Genomic DNA, 17,586 nt, shown 5'->3' on the forward strand with positions numbered 1-17,586 from the left:
ATTAGGGGCGCTGGCCGGAGCCAGGGCTGCTGCCGCTGGCCTGCGAACGAATCCTAATTGGAGCTCTGTGTCTGTTTCGCGCAGGGCGGAATGACAGCGGCGAGGAGAACGTCCCGCTGGATCTGACCCGAGGTAACGTGGGGCGCCGCGGGCGCCGGCGAGGGCGCGCGNCCCTCTGGGTTGCCTGGACCCCCGAGGGAGCGTTTAACTCCCATCCCGGAGCTCGTGCAGCCATTCGCCTGGAGGCGGCCGGCGGGAGGGAGAGGCTGTTATTTAGGTTGCCGGAGGATGTCTGAGGGAAGAGCGACCACATCCTGCCCTACCCGTCCCCCAGAGCACAAGCCGGACCTGCTGGGTTCTGCTGCCTGCGTGACTGCTTTTCTCTTTGCCCACCGCTCTGGGGGACCCGCGGCATTGATAACTCGGTAGTGAAACCTAGAGTCTGTGACTGTGGCCAAGTGTCTGGTTCACGCTGTAGTTCATTCCCGTTTCCCTTTCCCGGGCGGCTGGGACTGTAGTTGGCAAAGACCGCCCCCTCACCCTCGCTCGCTGCAGGTTCATTGTTTACCTTCTGCAGTGGCGATGGATTTGTTTACACCTTCGGAACTGGGCAGAGCCCGGGTGTATTTTTAAGGACCTAATCCTGCTACTGGCCAGGGAATCTTCTGTTAGTCACCGGACTGGAGTTTATTCGACAATACCTCGCTGAAGATTTAGTAGTTACATACACGGTTTTTCTTTTTTTTCTTCCACGGTAAACAGGATCTGGTCTACTGATTCCGAAGAAGTCATGTTTTCACACCGGCTGTAGCATAGAGTGTAAGCTGGTTCAGCTGTACAGAATCAGTTTCCTTTTTTGAGATCTGAAAAACACTTTAGGAAGTTAAAAAAAAAAAAAGTCAAACATTCTATAAGAAATAAAAAATTTAACCTATGTTCTACTTGACGTAATAATGACTTATCTAAAGTATCTGTCAGATGCAGGCTCATTGTTGAGTCTCATCGCTGGTATTTAAAGCGTAGTGCGTTGTCTAATTTGTTTTATTTTGTAGTCATAGTGTAAGAGAACTTATTAACTAAACGTCTACTTTTCATTTAGCTACAAGAGTGCATTGTAGGAATATTTTATTCTGAAAGTTCAGGGATTTTGTTTTGGGCGAACTAGGCGCTGGTGTTAACAGACAGGAGAATTTCTACTAATGCACTAAATTGGAACTTTTTTTTTCCCCCAGCGGATTGGATTTGAGTGTTAGCGTAGAAAGATGGAAAACTTTGGACTTTTGTGTAACAGTTTGGAAACTTGACTGTATATATAACACACTTGGAAAATCTATATAAAATATATGTGGGAAAAGATTTTCTAGTAAATTTCCTAACAAAATTCCCACAGGGCTTAAAATTAGCATTTGTAACATATACTTTATTGATTTAATTTTTACATGAGCATATGTGTTTAGATGGAAGTGAAAAGAGCATTTATTAGATCTTCCGTCTTAATGTTCTCATTAAAAATCTACTTGGATATGGCACTAAAAATAAATTGTATTTGTACTTTAAATTGAGTTTGCAGAACTTCTGTATATAGTGATTTGTGTAGTTGGGTATCAAAAGTTTGGTTTGTATAAGAGCTTATGTACAANTGTATTTGTACTTTAAATTGAGTTTGCAGAACTTATGTATATAGTGATTTGTGTAGTTGGGTATCAAAAGTTTGGTTTGTANCTATGTTCTACTTGACGTAATAATGACTTATCTAAAGTATCTGTCAGATGCAGGCTCATTGTTGAGTCTCATCGCTGGTATTTAAAGCGTAGTGCGTTGTCTAATTTGTTTTATTTTGTAGTCATAGTGTAAGAGAACTTATTAACTAAACGTCTACTTTTCATTTAGCTACAAGAGTGCATTGTAGGAATATTTTATTCTGAAAGTTCAGGGATTTTGTTTTGGGCGAACTAGGCGCTGGTGTTAACAGACAGGAGAATTTCTACTAATGCACTAAATTGGAACTTTTTTTTTCCCCCAGCGGATTGGATTTGAGTGTTAGCGTAGAAAGATGGAAAACTTTGGACTTTTGTGTAACAGTTTGGAAACTTGACTGTATATATAACACACTTGGAAAATCTATATAAAATATATGTGGGAAAAGATTTTCTAGTAAATTTCCTAACAACAAAATTCCCACAGGGCTTAAAATTAGCATTTGTAACATATACTTTATTGATTTAATTTTTACATGAGCATATGTGTTTAGATGGAAGTGAAAAGAGCATTTATTAGATCTTCCGTCTTAATGTTCTCATTAAAAATCTACTTGGATATGGCACTAAAAATAAATTGTATTTGTACTTTAAATTGAGTTTGCAGAACTTCTGTATATAGTGATTTGTGTAGTTGGGTATCAAAAGTTTGGTTTGTATAAGAGCTTATGTACAAAATTGATCCCTTTGATTCAATCGAATCTTACTCAAGTACACAGATAACTCTGTATGTTTGCTATTTAAAACGTTAGGTTCCCTGAGCAATTAGTGAGCCTATGTCAGTAGGTATTTTCAAGATAATGCAAAAGAAGAAAATGCATTTTCTGCTTGCCTTGACAAAATATGCTTCAGTTTGGGATAAACACAGCCAATTGAAACTGATTGCAACAGGCTATGCAAGTAAGAGAGGTTATATGAGATTTATTTCTAAAAAAGTAATCCGAGTAGATTCATTATATAGGGAAGCTATTGTTCAAGAAATTGCTATTCTGACAGACATTTCATTGTTAAAAGAAAATTTGTGGATCTAAAGAAGTCTTGTGGATCAAATGTGAAGAGAGTTTGGGAGAAATTATACTTTAGTAATAATTTGATATAGGGCAGTCTGGGTTGCAGCGGAAGGGCAGCTGTTTGTGGATTGGATTACAGTATGTTTTAGGTAAAGTTTGGGTAACCAGAACTACTTGTTTTTGATGTGAAGGCAGTGTTTGCTCTCATTTTAATTGTTTTTATGTAACCTTTGAGAAATGATTTGTGTAGCTATCGCACACAGTTCATTGTTATTCTGAAAGGAACCATCAGTGTATAGTGAAAAGAGATGAGACTGTAAAGTCAAATAGGTCTGGGTTGTAAACTTTAGCTGGAATATTTAATAGGTGATTTGGGTCAAGTTATTTGATCTTGCTCAATTCTTGGTTTCTTCATCTCAAAGAGAGATAAGTTCAAAGGCTTATTAAGAATGTGAGAACTAGTGCTTAAAATACTCAGCACAGGAGCTGATACTTCTGTGAGTGATGTTAACTAAACGTTAATGTTTTCCTGCACTATGGAATCAAGATTATATCACATTTAAAATTGCTTTGAACATCATAAACTTGTTAATAAGGAATTGTGGTATTGAGGTTTTTAATTTTTTGAGAGTTGCTATTGAGTATAGTCTGTCTGAAGTAGAGTTTTTGAACATATCTACTGTGAAGAAGTAATCGTGAGATTGCCAGTAAATTAGGTCTAAGCAAAGAGTAATCTATTGTATGCAGTTAAAGTAAAATGTAATATTTTATTTTATAGAACCTTAGAATTTTTTCTCTGACTCCAGAAAATTTCTTAGTAACAATGATTTAGCTAGCCTTGCGGGCTTTTGAGGCTCAGGAGGGTTATATGGTTCTTTGGTTTTGGTATTGGTGTTAGTGCTGTAGTTCCTCCGTACATAGTGTGCTTCAATTAAAAATTGTTGATGGGTTAATTTTGATCTAGTTTAGGAACTTCACTGCAGCAGATCCCACAGTAAACTTATTGGTAATTGTTGCTTTCAGTTTTGTTCAAACAACCACTCTACTTAATTTGTGAAAGTCCCTGATATTTGCTATTGATATCATTTAAATACTCTCTCTGTTTTGCATGCCAATATCTATTTTGAAACCAAAATGCTTCCCTTAGTCACTTCCACTGCAAGGATAGCTTGTTTTTTATCAGTCCAGTACTGCATCTCTTCTACTACTGAATAACTTGAAAAGACACAGAGTATTTTTCCTGTGTAAGTCTTTACAGTAATTTAATCATCCTGTTCAAAGTGAATTTAAGGACATGGACAAACCTGTATTCATATATAACTACTAGAATAGAATTTATTTAAAAGTATTGAGATTTACAGTTTCTGATAGTCCAGTGTTTTACTTTTCCATAAATAATAAAAAAATGTCTTCGTTACTGTTTAATAAAAAGTAGGAAGGTTATCTGAATGACACAGATTTGAACACTGCTTTGTGTTTTCTGATTTTTTTCTAGACAGCAGATTACTTATGTTGTTTAATTGCTGACTTTAGTTAGACAAAACAAACATTGACTGAATGCCTGTTATGTCCTAAATGCTGAATTAAGTGCTGAAGGAATGAAGATAAGGAAGATGTTACTTCCTTTTTTAGGAGTTTACTAGAACAGATATAATAAAGTGACTACAATATGGAATGATAAGTAATCAAACTGTTCAAGGACTACAAGTAGCCTGGAGGAGAAAATGATGAACTGTTTGCTGGTGAGAGGATTAGGGAAGCTTCACAGAGTGGTTGACTTCTCATAAAAATAGCAGTGAACATAATGAAAGGAAACATGGGCTCCCCAGAGAATATACCACACCTTAGGGAAGGTAAAGTCCACAGGAAGAGGAGCTACCTCGGATGCTGCTGATGTAATCTAAGAAATGGTGGGAGCCTAGACGAGGAGGTTGGAGACAGAAATGAAGGTGAATATATATTGAAATATAGTAATCAACTAATTTGTTTTCTTCAGATTTCAAACTAACTTTGGAATTCTCTTACTTTGTGCAGAGAACTTCTATTTATTAAGAAGGTGGAAGCTGTCTAATGTTAATTCTCTTGTCTTCTCTCCTTTATTTATGTTTTAAAGTAATCTTTGTGCCTAACTTGGGGATAGAACTCATGACCCCAAGATCAAGAGTTGCATGCTCTACCTATTGAGCCAACTTTTTATATTTTATACACGCTTACCTTCAGTTTCCCTGAGTCAGGGAATAAAGCTTCTCTGTTCCTTTCCAAGGCTAACCTGGAAAGGAATTTTATGCTCCTGATACTGTTTCCTCTAAGATTCTTGGTAGAACTAAGATCCCTTGCTTTTTCATTTCTTCCTTCGTATTTACTCAGTTTTCTCATGTTCAGTAATCATTTCTTGTATCCTTCATATGGATCATGTACTATACCAGGAATGGATGGTGGTGGGAGGTGTGGAATGATAAAGACAAAGATTACCAAACAGTTGTTTTTCAGTAGGCTCTACAGAAAGAATGGTTTATCATCACTCTGTAGCTTTCTTCCTTAACACTGTAGTCTTCTAAGCACAGCTTTCCCCTTGTACTGGAAATAGTTTTTTTTGAAGGATGCTGGTAATCTCATGCAAAATTCATTGGCATTTTTACATTCCCCATTCTATTTTAGTACTATTACTGTATTAATAGTTTTGTTGCAGGCACTAAAATATGTTATCTCACTTAATCCTTAATAACTGTTTGAAGTACTCTTTTTATCCCTATAGTTGAGGATATATAGTCTTTAAAATTCTGAAGGTCTAAAATTTAGGTAAGTAATTCAGCCAGGATCTTAAGGTTAGTGAGTGACTAACTGCAGATCATGCACTTGTAGCCACTACACTGTTGCTGTTCTTGCAACTATTTCTTCACTTGACTTTTGTGAAATATTCTCCTACTTCTTTTCCTACCTCTCATGCTGCTCCTTCTCTGTTCACTGACTTGTTTTGCAGCTCCTTAAGCAAGTGAACCCTGAGGTTCTGTCCTTGATCTTCTTTTCTCCTATGGTGCTGTGTCCTTGAACCCTCTTTTCACTGATGGCTTCAAAAATCCACGAGTTAAAAAAAAAAAAATCCAAGAGTTGAGATCATTATAATTACATTTTTATTCAGACCCTTTCTTTTAAGCTTGCAAAGCATATTAGCATTTTTTGTCTAGTACTCTTCTAAAAGGCCCAGTGTGTAAGACTTTGCAGATTCCCTTTTCCCTTTCTTGTTACCACCACCATCCTTTGTAATAATCAAGCTAGAGACCTACTGCTAATCTTTGTTCAGTTGCCATGGTCCTCCAGTTTGCTTCTGAAATAATCTAATGAATCTAGTCTCTTCCTATTCCATTGTCATTTGTCTAGTTCATATCTTTATTATCTCATTTGGATAGTATAAAATCTTCTCTCACCTTTTTTCACTTTCTCTGCTATATGATTGCCAAGATTATTTTTCTGAAATATAGATCTGATCTCCTCATTCCCTTAAAAAAAAACAAAAAACAAAAAAAACCATACTCATACTCACACTTCACTGGCTCATTTTTGCTCACAGAATCAAGTTCAGATTTCTTAGCTTGGCATAGAAGGCCTAAAGGATTTATTTCAGAATTGTTATCTTCTGTACTGTCTTCATCATACTACTCTATCAACCTCTGTGTATAGTTTATTTGTGTAACACACTCTTTTCCTTTTTTACACAAAGTGCTCCCCACTCTTGTTCTTTCCTTGTGCAGATAGTGTTATACCCTTGGTTGAGAATCTGTTTTAGTTAAAAATGACTTATTCCTTGTATTTGGCATGCAGTTCTATTGACTTGACCTTGAGTAGGTTGTTTCCTCTGCCTAGAATTTCATTTTCAGTGCTCTTTATTGAAATCCTATTTTTTTTAAGATCTAGGTCACATGGTACTACTGGAAATCATTCCAGTGGGAATTTATTGCTTCCTCCTCTTCTTTTCCACCTTTGTTTATTCTTTTAAATATGTCTTCCCATTGCCTTAAGTTCTTTGTCCACTTGTTTTTCCCTCCCCAGATCTTAAGCTTTCCCAGCATCTATCATATAATAATAACTGAAGCATTTATTGAACGGCAGAATGGAGAGAGAGATGGGAAACGGAGTAGTATCGTATTGAGGAGAGTAGAAGTAAAAACATTTTAAGTTTGTAGTCCTGAGGAACAGTGAGATTGAGGGTGCCATGAAATGAAGAAATCCATTTTGGAGGGATGATAATGAGTTCAGCTTTATACTTGAATTTCAGGTGATTAAGTGTATGAAAAATGTATAAAAGGTAGCTGCTAATACTGGAATGGTTCTAAAGTTGTGATCTGATTGTTTTCGGTATAGGTCATTGAGAGAGGAAGAGGGTAAATGTAGATAGAGCTCATGTAGAGTGTTATGGAGGATGAGCTGATGAGAGTGTCTGTCATAGCAGAGGAATCGATGATAAGGTGGCCAACAGAAGAGAAGAAAACTAGCAAGACTATGATCTCTGAAACCAAGAGGAGAGGGTTTTTTTTTTTTTAATGTTTTTATTGTGAGAGAGAGAGAGAGAGAGAACATGAGCAGGGGAGGGTCAGAGAGAGAGGGAGACACAGAATCTGAAGCAGGCTCCAGGCTCCGAGCTAGCTGTCAGCACAGAGCCCGACGCGGGGCTTGAACCCACGAACCGTGAGATCATGACCTGAGCCGAAGTCGGACACTTAACCGACTGAGCCACCCAGGTGCCCAAGAGGAGAGTTTTAGTTGAAGAGACAGACTGTAGCCTTGAAGTTGGCATCTGGAATACTCAGTTTTACTTAATCTGAGGATGATGTTGGCATGCTATTTAACCTTTCTGGGCTTCAGTTTCCTGGATTTCTAAAATGCATACTAAGTTACATATGTAACAGTGTCACTTCCGTCTATGTGATTCTCAGCTATCACCATGTTTCTGGGATATTTTGAAAGGTTAAAAGAAAGCATTACAGCCTTGTTAAATCACTGTGAGAAGTATTCCCATGAACAGCAATGAATACATGTAGGAGTGATGGTATTTCATAGCACTTTAAATGTAAATTATAGTCAACTCTCAATTTCCTTTTAAGTGATCATCTGCAGTGACTTGCCTCCTCCCCCTCCCAGGTCTCAGGCTACTGAAAATAGGGCTGTGAAAAGCACAGTGGGGTGAGTGAATGGTTTGCATGCCTGTGTATCTGTACCTCTGACTATCACCAAGCTAAATACAGTCCACTCTCATTTACCTGCACTTAATAAAAAGGTGAATAATGATGGAAGAGTGCTAAATTACATCATCTAAATAGCATTATTTATATGTGGCTTGGGAAGATTTTATATGCTTTCCTCCCCTGCAATAGATTGATGTGTCTTGTCTTTTATGTGAATGATTAGCATCAATTTTTATTTCCTGAACAAATACTTTTAGCAAAGCAAACATAAATAGGCTAAAATACATATTAGGTAATCCACATATGAATAATTGAGAGTTGACTGTTAATGCTTTTTGGATCATCCATTGTTTTGTATTATCTGTGCTTTTTTGTTAGTGTGGTCAGGTTAAAGCTGATTAGCTTCTTTTATCTCTACAATGAAAATACTTTAAAAATTACGCAGATGCCAAGCTAAATTGAAAATAATTATGTAAAACTAAATGTAACATATGTCCAAAGTCACAGGATTGAAAGAGAACCTAAACCTAAGTACATTCTTAAAATTCATCCTTTTATAGTCTTTGATCCAAATGGATTGTGTAAACTGAGCAGAGCACCTGGTAATGATGAAATTTCTTTAAAATACAGTAGAATTGAGGGTATTGAGACTTCAAAATGTCTTACTGAGTAAGAAATACAAAAAATATTTTTTTAATTACCTGGATTTTTAAGAATTTGGCTCTTTTAATTACTTTGCCATTTTTTACCCTAGTATATTGAAGATTTAGATTTATAGTAGTTTGTTAAAGTCAGTATATTTCTGATCAGTATTTTATAGAATTGGGGTAGTGTTCTTGTGAATCAGGAAGGCACAATTCTTGGCTTGTATTCAGTTTATGTTACAGTTGGATACAGTTACCTGTATCAGGGCATAATATAAGACAATAATATTTGAAGAACCTGTCAGTTGTCCTTAAAAAGGAATCAAAATCTGGAGGAATTCAGAAAAAAATGTGAGACAAGTAAGGAATAGCTTAGAGGAAAGACCTCACAGAAGTCTCAACGTCTATAAGACCTTTGCTTAAAAGGGTAGCATTTGAATAGGTAGAACTTTGGATCAGTGTTTTAAAAATTGTAACTTAATTTTGTGAACTAACACATTCCTGGCGTATTATTCAGTATTTGAAGGTAATGTTGAGAAAAAGTTGGTGATGAGTTCTCTGTATAAATCTCTTAATTATTCAAGATTGATTACAGAAAAGTAGGGCTCTTCTGACTTTTGAAAGTAGTGTGGGACTGGACTGAGAACTTATAGGCATATTGTGAAATAATTGTGTGCTTGTGACTATGAGTATATACATGCTTGGCTGTTACTCCAAATCCAAGTAGAAGTGATTTTTTTTTCTTCCATTGTTTTGTAGTATATGTGCTTCCTTTCTCCATCATTAATACTGCATGTTCTAAGGGCTCTGTAAATTTGTTACCAAACTTCTAGATGTATGCGATTTGGAGATAGAGATTATAAATAAGATGGGAAGTATTTTATTTTCCACACTAAAATGACCATATTTTTTGATCTCAGATTTAAACATGTGGTCTCACAGTGAGATAGAATATTTGAAGTTAAAATCCTTCTGAAAAGCATGGAATGTTTCATTGCTAAATCCAGGCACCCTACCCAGGCCTCTAGTTATTTGGGTAAAGGGTGTACTGGGGAAATTATTGTTTTTACTAAAGCAGCAAAATGAGAATTGCATTACCACTTGCAGGGATTTTAGTAATCGTGTTCAGAATCTAGAATCTAATTTCATGTGTTTCTTGTAATGAATAAAGAGTGAAGAGACACAGAAGCTGTAAACAAAGAAGACTACCAAGTAATTTACTTTCAGTTACTAAGAAGGAACAGCTTGCCAGATAAAAGTGTGTTTAACTGCTTTTAGATGTTTATATATACATATACGTGTGTGTGTGTGTATATATATATACATACATACATATATATAGTTTCATACTTTGAGAACTCACATCTTAAGATAGTATTACTAATTATTTCCATGCTTAATGTTCATCCCTCGTATACTAAGACTTTTAATTGCCGTTTTTTCTCCACTCATAATTTTGTATAATACGCTCCCTAACCTTCACCACACCACCACCATCACCACCAGCCCCCTCCCCAAGGGAAAAAAAAAAGAGGGAGAAAAAAGAAAAAGAAAAAACTGAGGGGAATAGAGTTGCAGAAAGAGTGAGAAGACTCCAGTGGTTGGAGGTAGGTGAGCTGTGAACTCTTAACATTTAGCTATATGGCAGTTTCTTTGTGTGTGACCAGGTGGCTGGTAGAATATTGTGGAACATTTTATTTACATGTGTTGTGGATAAGTTTTTAATTGTTATCTGTCACGATTAGTATAAAATCATGATAATGGAATATTTGAATACAAATAGCTAATTTCTACTTTGTTTTAATTTGAACGACTTAAGAGTTTTATTTTATTGCTGTAGCTTATATTTTCAGTGTTAGTTTTGAATGGCATAACTTGGTCCAGACAGGTCATATTAATTCTTCTGTAAGATTTCATAAGTCATATAAGGATAATTCTCAACATAAGTTTTAACAACTTTTTAGTGAGTTAAATTTTAGATTAGCATAGCCTTAAAAATGTTTAAATCACTTTATGTATTTTAATAAGAACCTTAAAATAGCCTTTTTCTCCTTTGTTATGGGAGAATTCAGTGTTACATGTTCATGTTTCAACAATGTTTTGAATATAGAAATATACATTATTGTTTTACCTAGTGAAATGGAAGAAATTTAAAAGGATACTGATTATTCTTCAAAACGAAATAATAAAGGAGAAGATTAGGGGATTTGGATAAACTGTAGCACTTATCTTCTTATTGTTTCTTCTAATAGTTTTGTTTTATTTAAAAAGTTTAGACTTATTTTTGAATCCTAGGAAAAAATTTTCACTTATATCAGTAATTGTTTCTATATTCTAAAGGTACAGTAGAGAAAAAGTGTAGGTATTTTTAAAATAAGTAATTACGAGTAAATGTTCACTTGGTGTACTTGAATATGACTGGATTTGGGGGCGTATGTGTATATACATATTATGTTTATTTTAACCATGTTCGGAAGCTACTTTAGAAATTTATTTTATTAGCCCTCTCTCATTCAAAATAGGAATCTTCTCTCTGGTACCTGACAGATGTCATCTATCATTATTCTAACCTTTCATTTATAGATATCTTATTCAATGCTGTTTCTTTGCTGAGCAGCCATGTTGGTTAATGAAGTTCTTATCAAATTAGCCAAAATTTAATAAAGGAATCATTTTTTAGTAATTGGTCCTACTTCATTTTTTATTTTATAAGTATTTACAAATAAAAGTAGTAGGTGTACTCAAGTTGGATGCTGCCATGTGCTATTAGAGTCTTGCCCTTTTCTGTGATACATGCCAGTCACCAGCTACTATCAAGTATTGCTTGTGTGTCCAGCGTTGTTCTGGTTGCTAGATTTGTAAGACTCGGTCTTTGATTACCAAAAAAAAATCGCAACCACCATATTTTGAACTCTGTGTTGGAAACTGTTAAAAACATAGCTTAAATTATCTAATTTAGTCTTCCTACGTTTCTTAAAAATATGTTTTAATATCCTTATATAACTGAAAAAGATAGTGGAGCACAAGAGGATGCCTAACTAGCCCCAGGTCATACTGCCAGTAAAAGAGAGAGGTAAGATTCAGATCCCATTCACTGTTTTTGATTCTAAAATCTATGCACCTAACCCTTTACAGTCTTTCTAAAAACAAGGACAGTAGAAGAAAAAAATCCTATTGCTGGAATAATTAGTGACTGAATGAGTTGGAGCCCTTAAGCAGGTTATTGGCTGAGCTCTGAAATGTACATTTTAGCAATTTTGGATAAAATTATTTCTATAACTATTATGTACTCTCTCCTTTCTTAAGAAGGATATATCAACTATAGTTTAACTTTTTATCTTTGGCTGGGGTCATCATGATGTATATCGATTCTTATGTTGAAGGTGGGGGAACAATTTATTATTACCTTGTATGACATTGGACTGTTTTTTTTGATCTTATGTGCTGTTTCCTTGCACTCAACTATCACTTTACATTGCAACTACCATTCCTATATTTATCAGTCCTTTATTTTCTTACTTTTACTGTGTTGTAAAATAGAAACCAACTGGACTTGTTAATGTTATATGGAAAACAGATATAAATAGGTCGTGATTATGAAGAATTAAGGGGCCCTGCTGACAGTAATATATATTACCTATAGTGACTAAACCTGGTACATACATACTTTGAATCTTCATTGGCATTTTTTGGAGTGCTTACTTTTACATCCTGGTTGTTTTCCAGATAGCATTGCCTCATAGCATAGTTTAAAGCAGGTAAAGTATGACTTGATAGAGTTAGAATATATGTATGCAATATGGATGGCAGGATTATCTAAAGATAGACATTAAGGTACAAAATATGGCTAATACGAACAAAATAACATTAATGTACTAATTGCATAGTATAGAGACTGTCCGGCTCTGTAGCTAAGAACAGGGTCTTTAGAGTCAGACAGATCTGGATTTGAATTGTGACCCTGCCTTTTAGGGTTTTTTTGAGTTTGGACAAGTTGCCTTCTCTGAGATGTTTTCTCATCTCTGCTGGAAATAACACTTGAGAAGTGAATGAAATGTTTGTAAAATATTTATTATAATTTTGGCACATAGGTATTAGGTGTTCTTTAGTAGTCATTTAATGCAAAGAAGATGAGAGAAGGGAGAGAGAGGTATGAGCTGGGAAAAAATAAAGTGGGGCATTGTTTGTTATCAGATTATTCTCAGAAAGAGTATAATCAGATCAAAATAAACTGCTCAAAGTACAGGTTAGAAAAGCGGTTGGAACAATTAGAATTCCAACTCAAATGTTTTGTGTTGACCTAATTAAATTGGTGCAATGATTACTGAAATTGGTTTAGTATTTCTGCAGAGAAAAAGGAAGGATCATAAACATTTCTTGATCCTTACTTCAGTGATAGTCTCATGTGGAGATATCAGTCTATTAATACGTTAGATTTACAACATGAAGTTTCAATTATTCATCAGAATTGAAAAGTTGTTAGAGTATATAATAGAGATGCTTCTCCTTGAGCAAGAGTGTAAAGGATTAAGTATCTTTTTGATTCTCTTTCTTAAGAGCTCAAAGGAGACCCTTAGAAGTCTAATCTTGCTCCAGGTTTCCCACATGAGGGAGCTGTATTGTGATTGATTTTTTAGTAGCTATATTAGAACTGTAGGAGATTAAGTGAGAGTGTCTAAGACCTACCTCACTGAGAGTTATAAAGTGTCTTTGTGTGATTGTTTTTCTGTCTTTCCCTTAATATTTTTCAGTTTCTCTCACTGGTTTCTGTTTCTTTTTCTATTTCTAGTCTTTCTTCTGGTGACTCTTTAATGTAATAATGTAATAGGACATGCCGTAGAAATGGACTACATTTGTGTGTGTGTGTGTGTGCGCGCGCGCTGTATTTGATAGTGTTTTGTGTTCCTTGATTTAAAATAAATTTTAATTGTTAAAGAATTTTTTGTTTTTGTTTTTACTTCATCCTTCATTAGATTTTGGGGGTTATTTTTCCCTGAGAGTTGGTGATGCTTTGCTAGAAAAAAATTTTACTGCTCATCTCTTGGTGTTTGTCCCTAAGAAATTAGAACTGAGTATTGCATAGGAAATTGATTAAACATGTGAAAGCAACTTAGCAATATGTGCTAAGCATAGATTAGTAGAAAAAAGAACAATTTTACTTATTTCAGTATGCAAGAACAAGAGGAAATGTGAAAGTGAAACAAATATTCACTATACTGGAGGTGAAGAAGTTTCTGACAAGTGCATTTTCTAAATGGTAATAATTTAAAAAATATTGTATTTACTTTGTTTTAAATATTCAAAGTGTTTTAAATTTTTATGTATCTACTCTGGAAGTATGAGATACAATGAGTTTGGAATTCCCTGAAGGCAGGAACGTTTAATAGCCTGGGAAGATCCTTGCTGATTCTGAATCTAGACTGTTTAGTTCACTGAGTGTGGATTATTAGCTAACAGAAGAATACTTGGTTTTAATGGTGAATTTTGAGTGATTGCTTGTTTGATTCTATCAATTGGGAATGACAGAATGCAGTAAATCTGTATTTTTAACCATGTTTTTCAGGATTATATTACTTACTGCTCTTGTACATACTGGTACATCATTTTTTCCCCTAAATGTTTTATTTTAAATTTCTTTCTTTTTTTTAATGTTTTTTAATTTATTTCTGAGAGAAAGAGAGAGAGAGACAGCGTGAGCAGGGGAGGGTCAGAGACAGAGGGAGACACAGAATCTGAAACAGGCTCCAGGCTCTGAGCTAGCTGTCAGCAGAGAGCCTGACGCGGGGCTCAAACCCACAAACTGTGAGATCATGACCTGAGCTGAAGTTGGTCACTTAACCGACTGAGCCACCCACGCACCTCTCCCGTAAATGTTTTAAATGATTTTTTCTAGAATAGAACTGAAATAAGTAAACTGTTGGTTGTCTAACACGATCAGAGCTTCGTCTAAAATGATATTTTGATTATTAAAACATTATGAAATGTGAAGTTATCAAATAATGCATTGTTTTAGCAGACAGTATGTAAAAATTATGTACTTTGAAGTAGATGTTTTCTTCCAAGCAGTCTCTGGATGATATGTACTTGTTCTAGTGTGATGTCACTGTTCAAAACATTTTAAGAATTCTGCTTCTGATATAATAAGTTTTATTATAATATAGTCCTTTAGATTGCTATTTGATTTGTCCTTTGGGGATGAATTGGAGTTTGGGAACTGATCAACTATAAATTGGGCTCAAACATAATGGGGATTCATTAATTGATTTTTTTCACTTATTAATTTGAAAAGATTTCATTGAGTACCTGCTATATTCTCAGTACTGTATTAAATACTGGAATGTGTATGATGAAAATTTTTCTAAAAAATATGCTACCACACTCTATGTGATGACTCCCATTGTAATCTGGTCCCTGACTACCTTTACAACCATTCTCATTTCCTAACTCTTTTCATCTTACTCTAATTGGCAAAACAGCCTTCTTGCCATCCAATCCTACTCATATTCTCTTTTCAGAGCCAGAATCTTTGTACCACCTTTACATTCTGTCTGAATTGTTCTTCCCCCAATATTTGTAGGCTTGATCCCTTCACCTAATTCTTTGTTCAAATATAAGTTTATCAATGAGGCCTGCTCTGATCATTCTATTGCAGGTAGCCCTCATCTCCATCACTTTCAGTTCTTTTGTATTGTTTTCTCTTCCATATCCCTTGTTACTATTGCCATTATGGTATTACTTACTGTTTTTCTCCATAGGATCTAAGTTTTGTGAGGACACTTTTTTGTTGTTCATCATTGTATCCTCAGTGCCTAGAACAACGTCAGCACATTGTATGTGCTTGATTAAATATTTATTAGCTGAATAAATGACTATCAGGTTTAATATTTTAGTGCGAAGGCTTCAGATTGCTCACTTAACATCTCGACTATGTAGTCACTTCTATCACTGTGTGTCAAACTTAATAATTACCTTATTATAAAAATCTTTATATATTTTTCATCTGGGTTAAGAGCAGTACTTTAATGGGGCCAAAGCAGACACCCAGGAGACATTGTAGCCTCATTCCTTGTCCTTATTTTACACATCAAATCTGTGACCAGATGATAATGATTTTGTTTCTGAAATACCTGTCAAATCTATCATTTGTATTTCTGCTGCCATGCCTTTATTCAGTCCCCCATTTACTTTCCTGGATGAATGCACTGGCTTCATAACTACTCTTTCTATTCTAGCTCTGTCCTCTCCCAGGCTCCCCTCTGCTGTAGTTAGCAACAAGTAGAAAACTTGTAGAAAACAGAGTTAATTTTAATTTCCAAAGTGGGGTTCTGTGTTTATCTTCCTTCTTTGGGCTTTTACAGTATGTAGAACTTTCTGTGTTTCCTTGCTTATAATATTGTGCCTTCCTCAGTGACAGTTGGCAAATACTTATTGACCTTTACTATGTGCAGGGTACAGCTCTTTTCCTGGTGAGTCAGTGGTAACAGAGATTGAGTCTCTGCCCTTGAGGAGATTATGTTTTAGTGGAGAGAACTCAAGACAGTAAACATGTGAACACGAATGTTAATTGCTAATAAATGCTCTGAATAATATACAGTTGAATATTTGAAAGAAAGTTGATTGGTGGTTGGGGAGATCTGAGGGGAAGGTCTACTTCTTCCAAGTGAAGAACATAGGGTACAAAGGCCCAAAAATAAGAAAAGAACAAATAAGGGCTAGTGCTTAATGAATGAGAGGAAGAGTAGAGAGTATGAGACTAGAGAGGTAGACAAGTAATAACTTGGCCATTAGAAGGATTTAAGCAGGGGAGTGACATTATCTGATTTAGAAAGATCACTCTGGCTGTTCTCTGGATAATGGACTCAGGTCCCTAGAGAAGGCCATGCATGACACATGTCACTAAATCAATGTTAATTGAATGAATAAGTGAGTGAATTAATCCTTTCACTTTATATCCAGTTTGAATTACATGAGACTTCAGTATTCAAGAGAAAGCCACCAAACCTACATTGTAGAAATGATGATTGCATTAAAATAGGTCACTTTTTTGTGACCGAATCACGTTAGTGGTTTTGAGGTAGCAAATAACGTCTGAGTTGTCATTAATGACAATTCTTTGTGACCGTGAATAGAAATGCTATATTTATTCATTTATTCAGGTAATTATTGGCTATATATCATAGGCGGACTACTTTATTCTCATAAGTTTTCTGAAGTTTCAAGATTGAAATTACAAGATAAGGGGCGCCTGGGTGGCTTAGTCGGTTAAGCGTCCGACTTTCGCTTAGGTCNAAAAAAAGATTGAAATTACAAGATAAATCAGATCTTGCTCTTAAAGTTAGTTGCTTGTCATTCAAAAAAATGTAGACTGATTGGATAGTTAAGCTTGATTGATAGATTAGAAGTCTGAGAAGGGAGTTACTAGCCTTGTATAACCTCTGTAAAATATGATTCTTTTCATTTCACTTTCCTTCACTTTCCTGGTGCTGCTGCTAGATGTTTTCCTTAGGTGTTGAATCTATGATTGGAAGTATAAAAAGTAAGGAAAAAAGAGGAATGGGGATAGTTAATTTTATTTTTGGGAGAAGTTAATTTTACCTTTATTCTCTTTAATGTGTTTTAAATTTTTATTCTGAACACGGGCTCTGATAAATACGCAGGATAGCAGGTAAATTTTGGGGGGAAATCTTGTCTTACATTGTAACTTTTATTGACATATTTTTAAAAATTGTACTTTTTTTAAGTAAATGTGATCTCTGCAATATGTAATCTTTTAGCATCTAGTTTTTGAGCTGTTTCAGCTGGTTGTTCAAGTTAAAAATTTTTACTTTTTACCCAATTTTGCTTTTTTTAAGAGTTTATTTATTTTGACAAGAAGAGAGAGAACTATCAGGGGACAGAGCAGAGAAGGTGGGGGGGTGGGGGCAAGGATAAGCAGGCTCCACACTGACAGTAGAGAGTCTGATGCAGGGCTTGAACTCATGAACCTTGAGATCGA

The 17,586-nt window shown here is 35.3% G+C and overlaps 1 protein-coding gene across 3 annotated transcripts in view; it reads left to right on the plus strand.

Moving 5' to 3' along the window:
* The first annotated feature begins 88 nt into the window (after nt 1–88).
* Nucleotides 89–17,586, plus strand: part of RICTOR (RPTOR independent companion of MTOR complex 2) — a 119,830-nt gene continuing 102,332 nt past the window's right edge. For all 3 annotated transcript variants that reach the window (XM_077763466.1, XM_077763467.1, XM_077763468.1), the window contains exon 1: nt 89–132. The gene's annotated coding sequence lies outside the window, so the exon portion shown is untranslated. The remainder of the gene's footprint in view (nt 133–17,586) is intronic.

Source organism: Crocuta crocuta, unplaced genomic scaffold (assembly GCF_008692635.1).
Source record: "Crocuta crocuta isolate KB4526 unplaced genomic scaffold, BGI_CrCroc_1.0 scaffold4, whole genome shotgun sequence".
Lineage (NCBI taxonomy): Eukaryota > Metazoa > Chordata > Mammalia > Carnivora > Hyaenidae > Crocuta > Crocuta crocuta.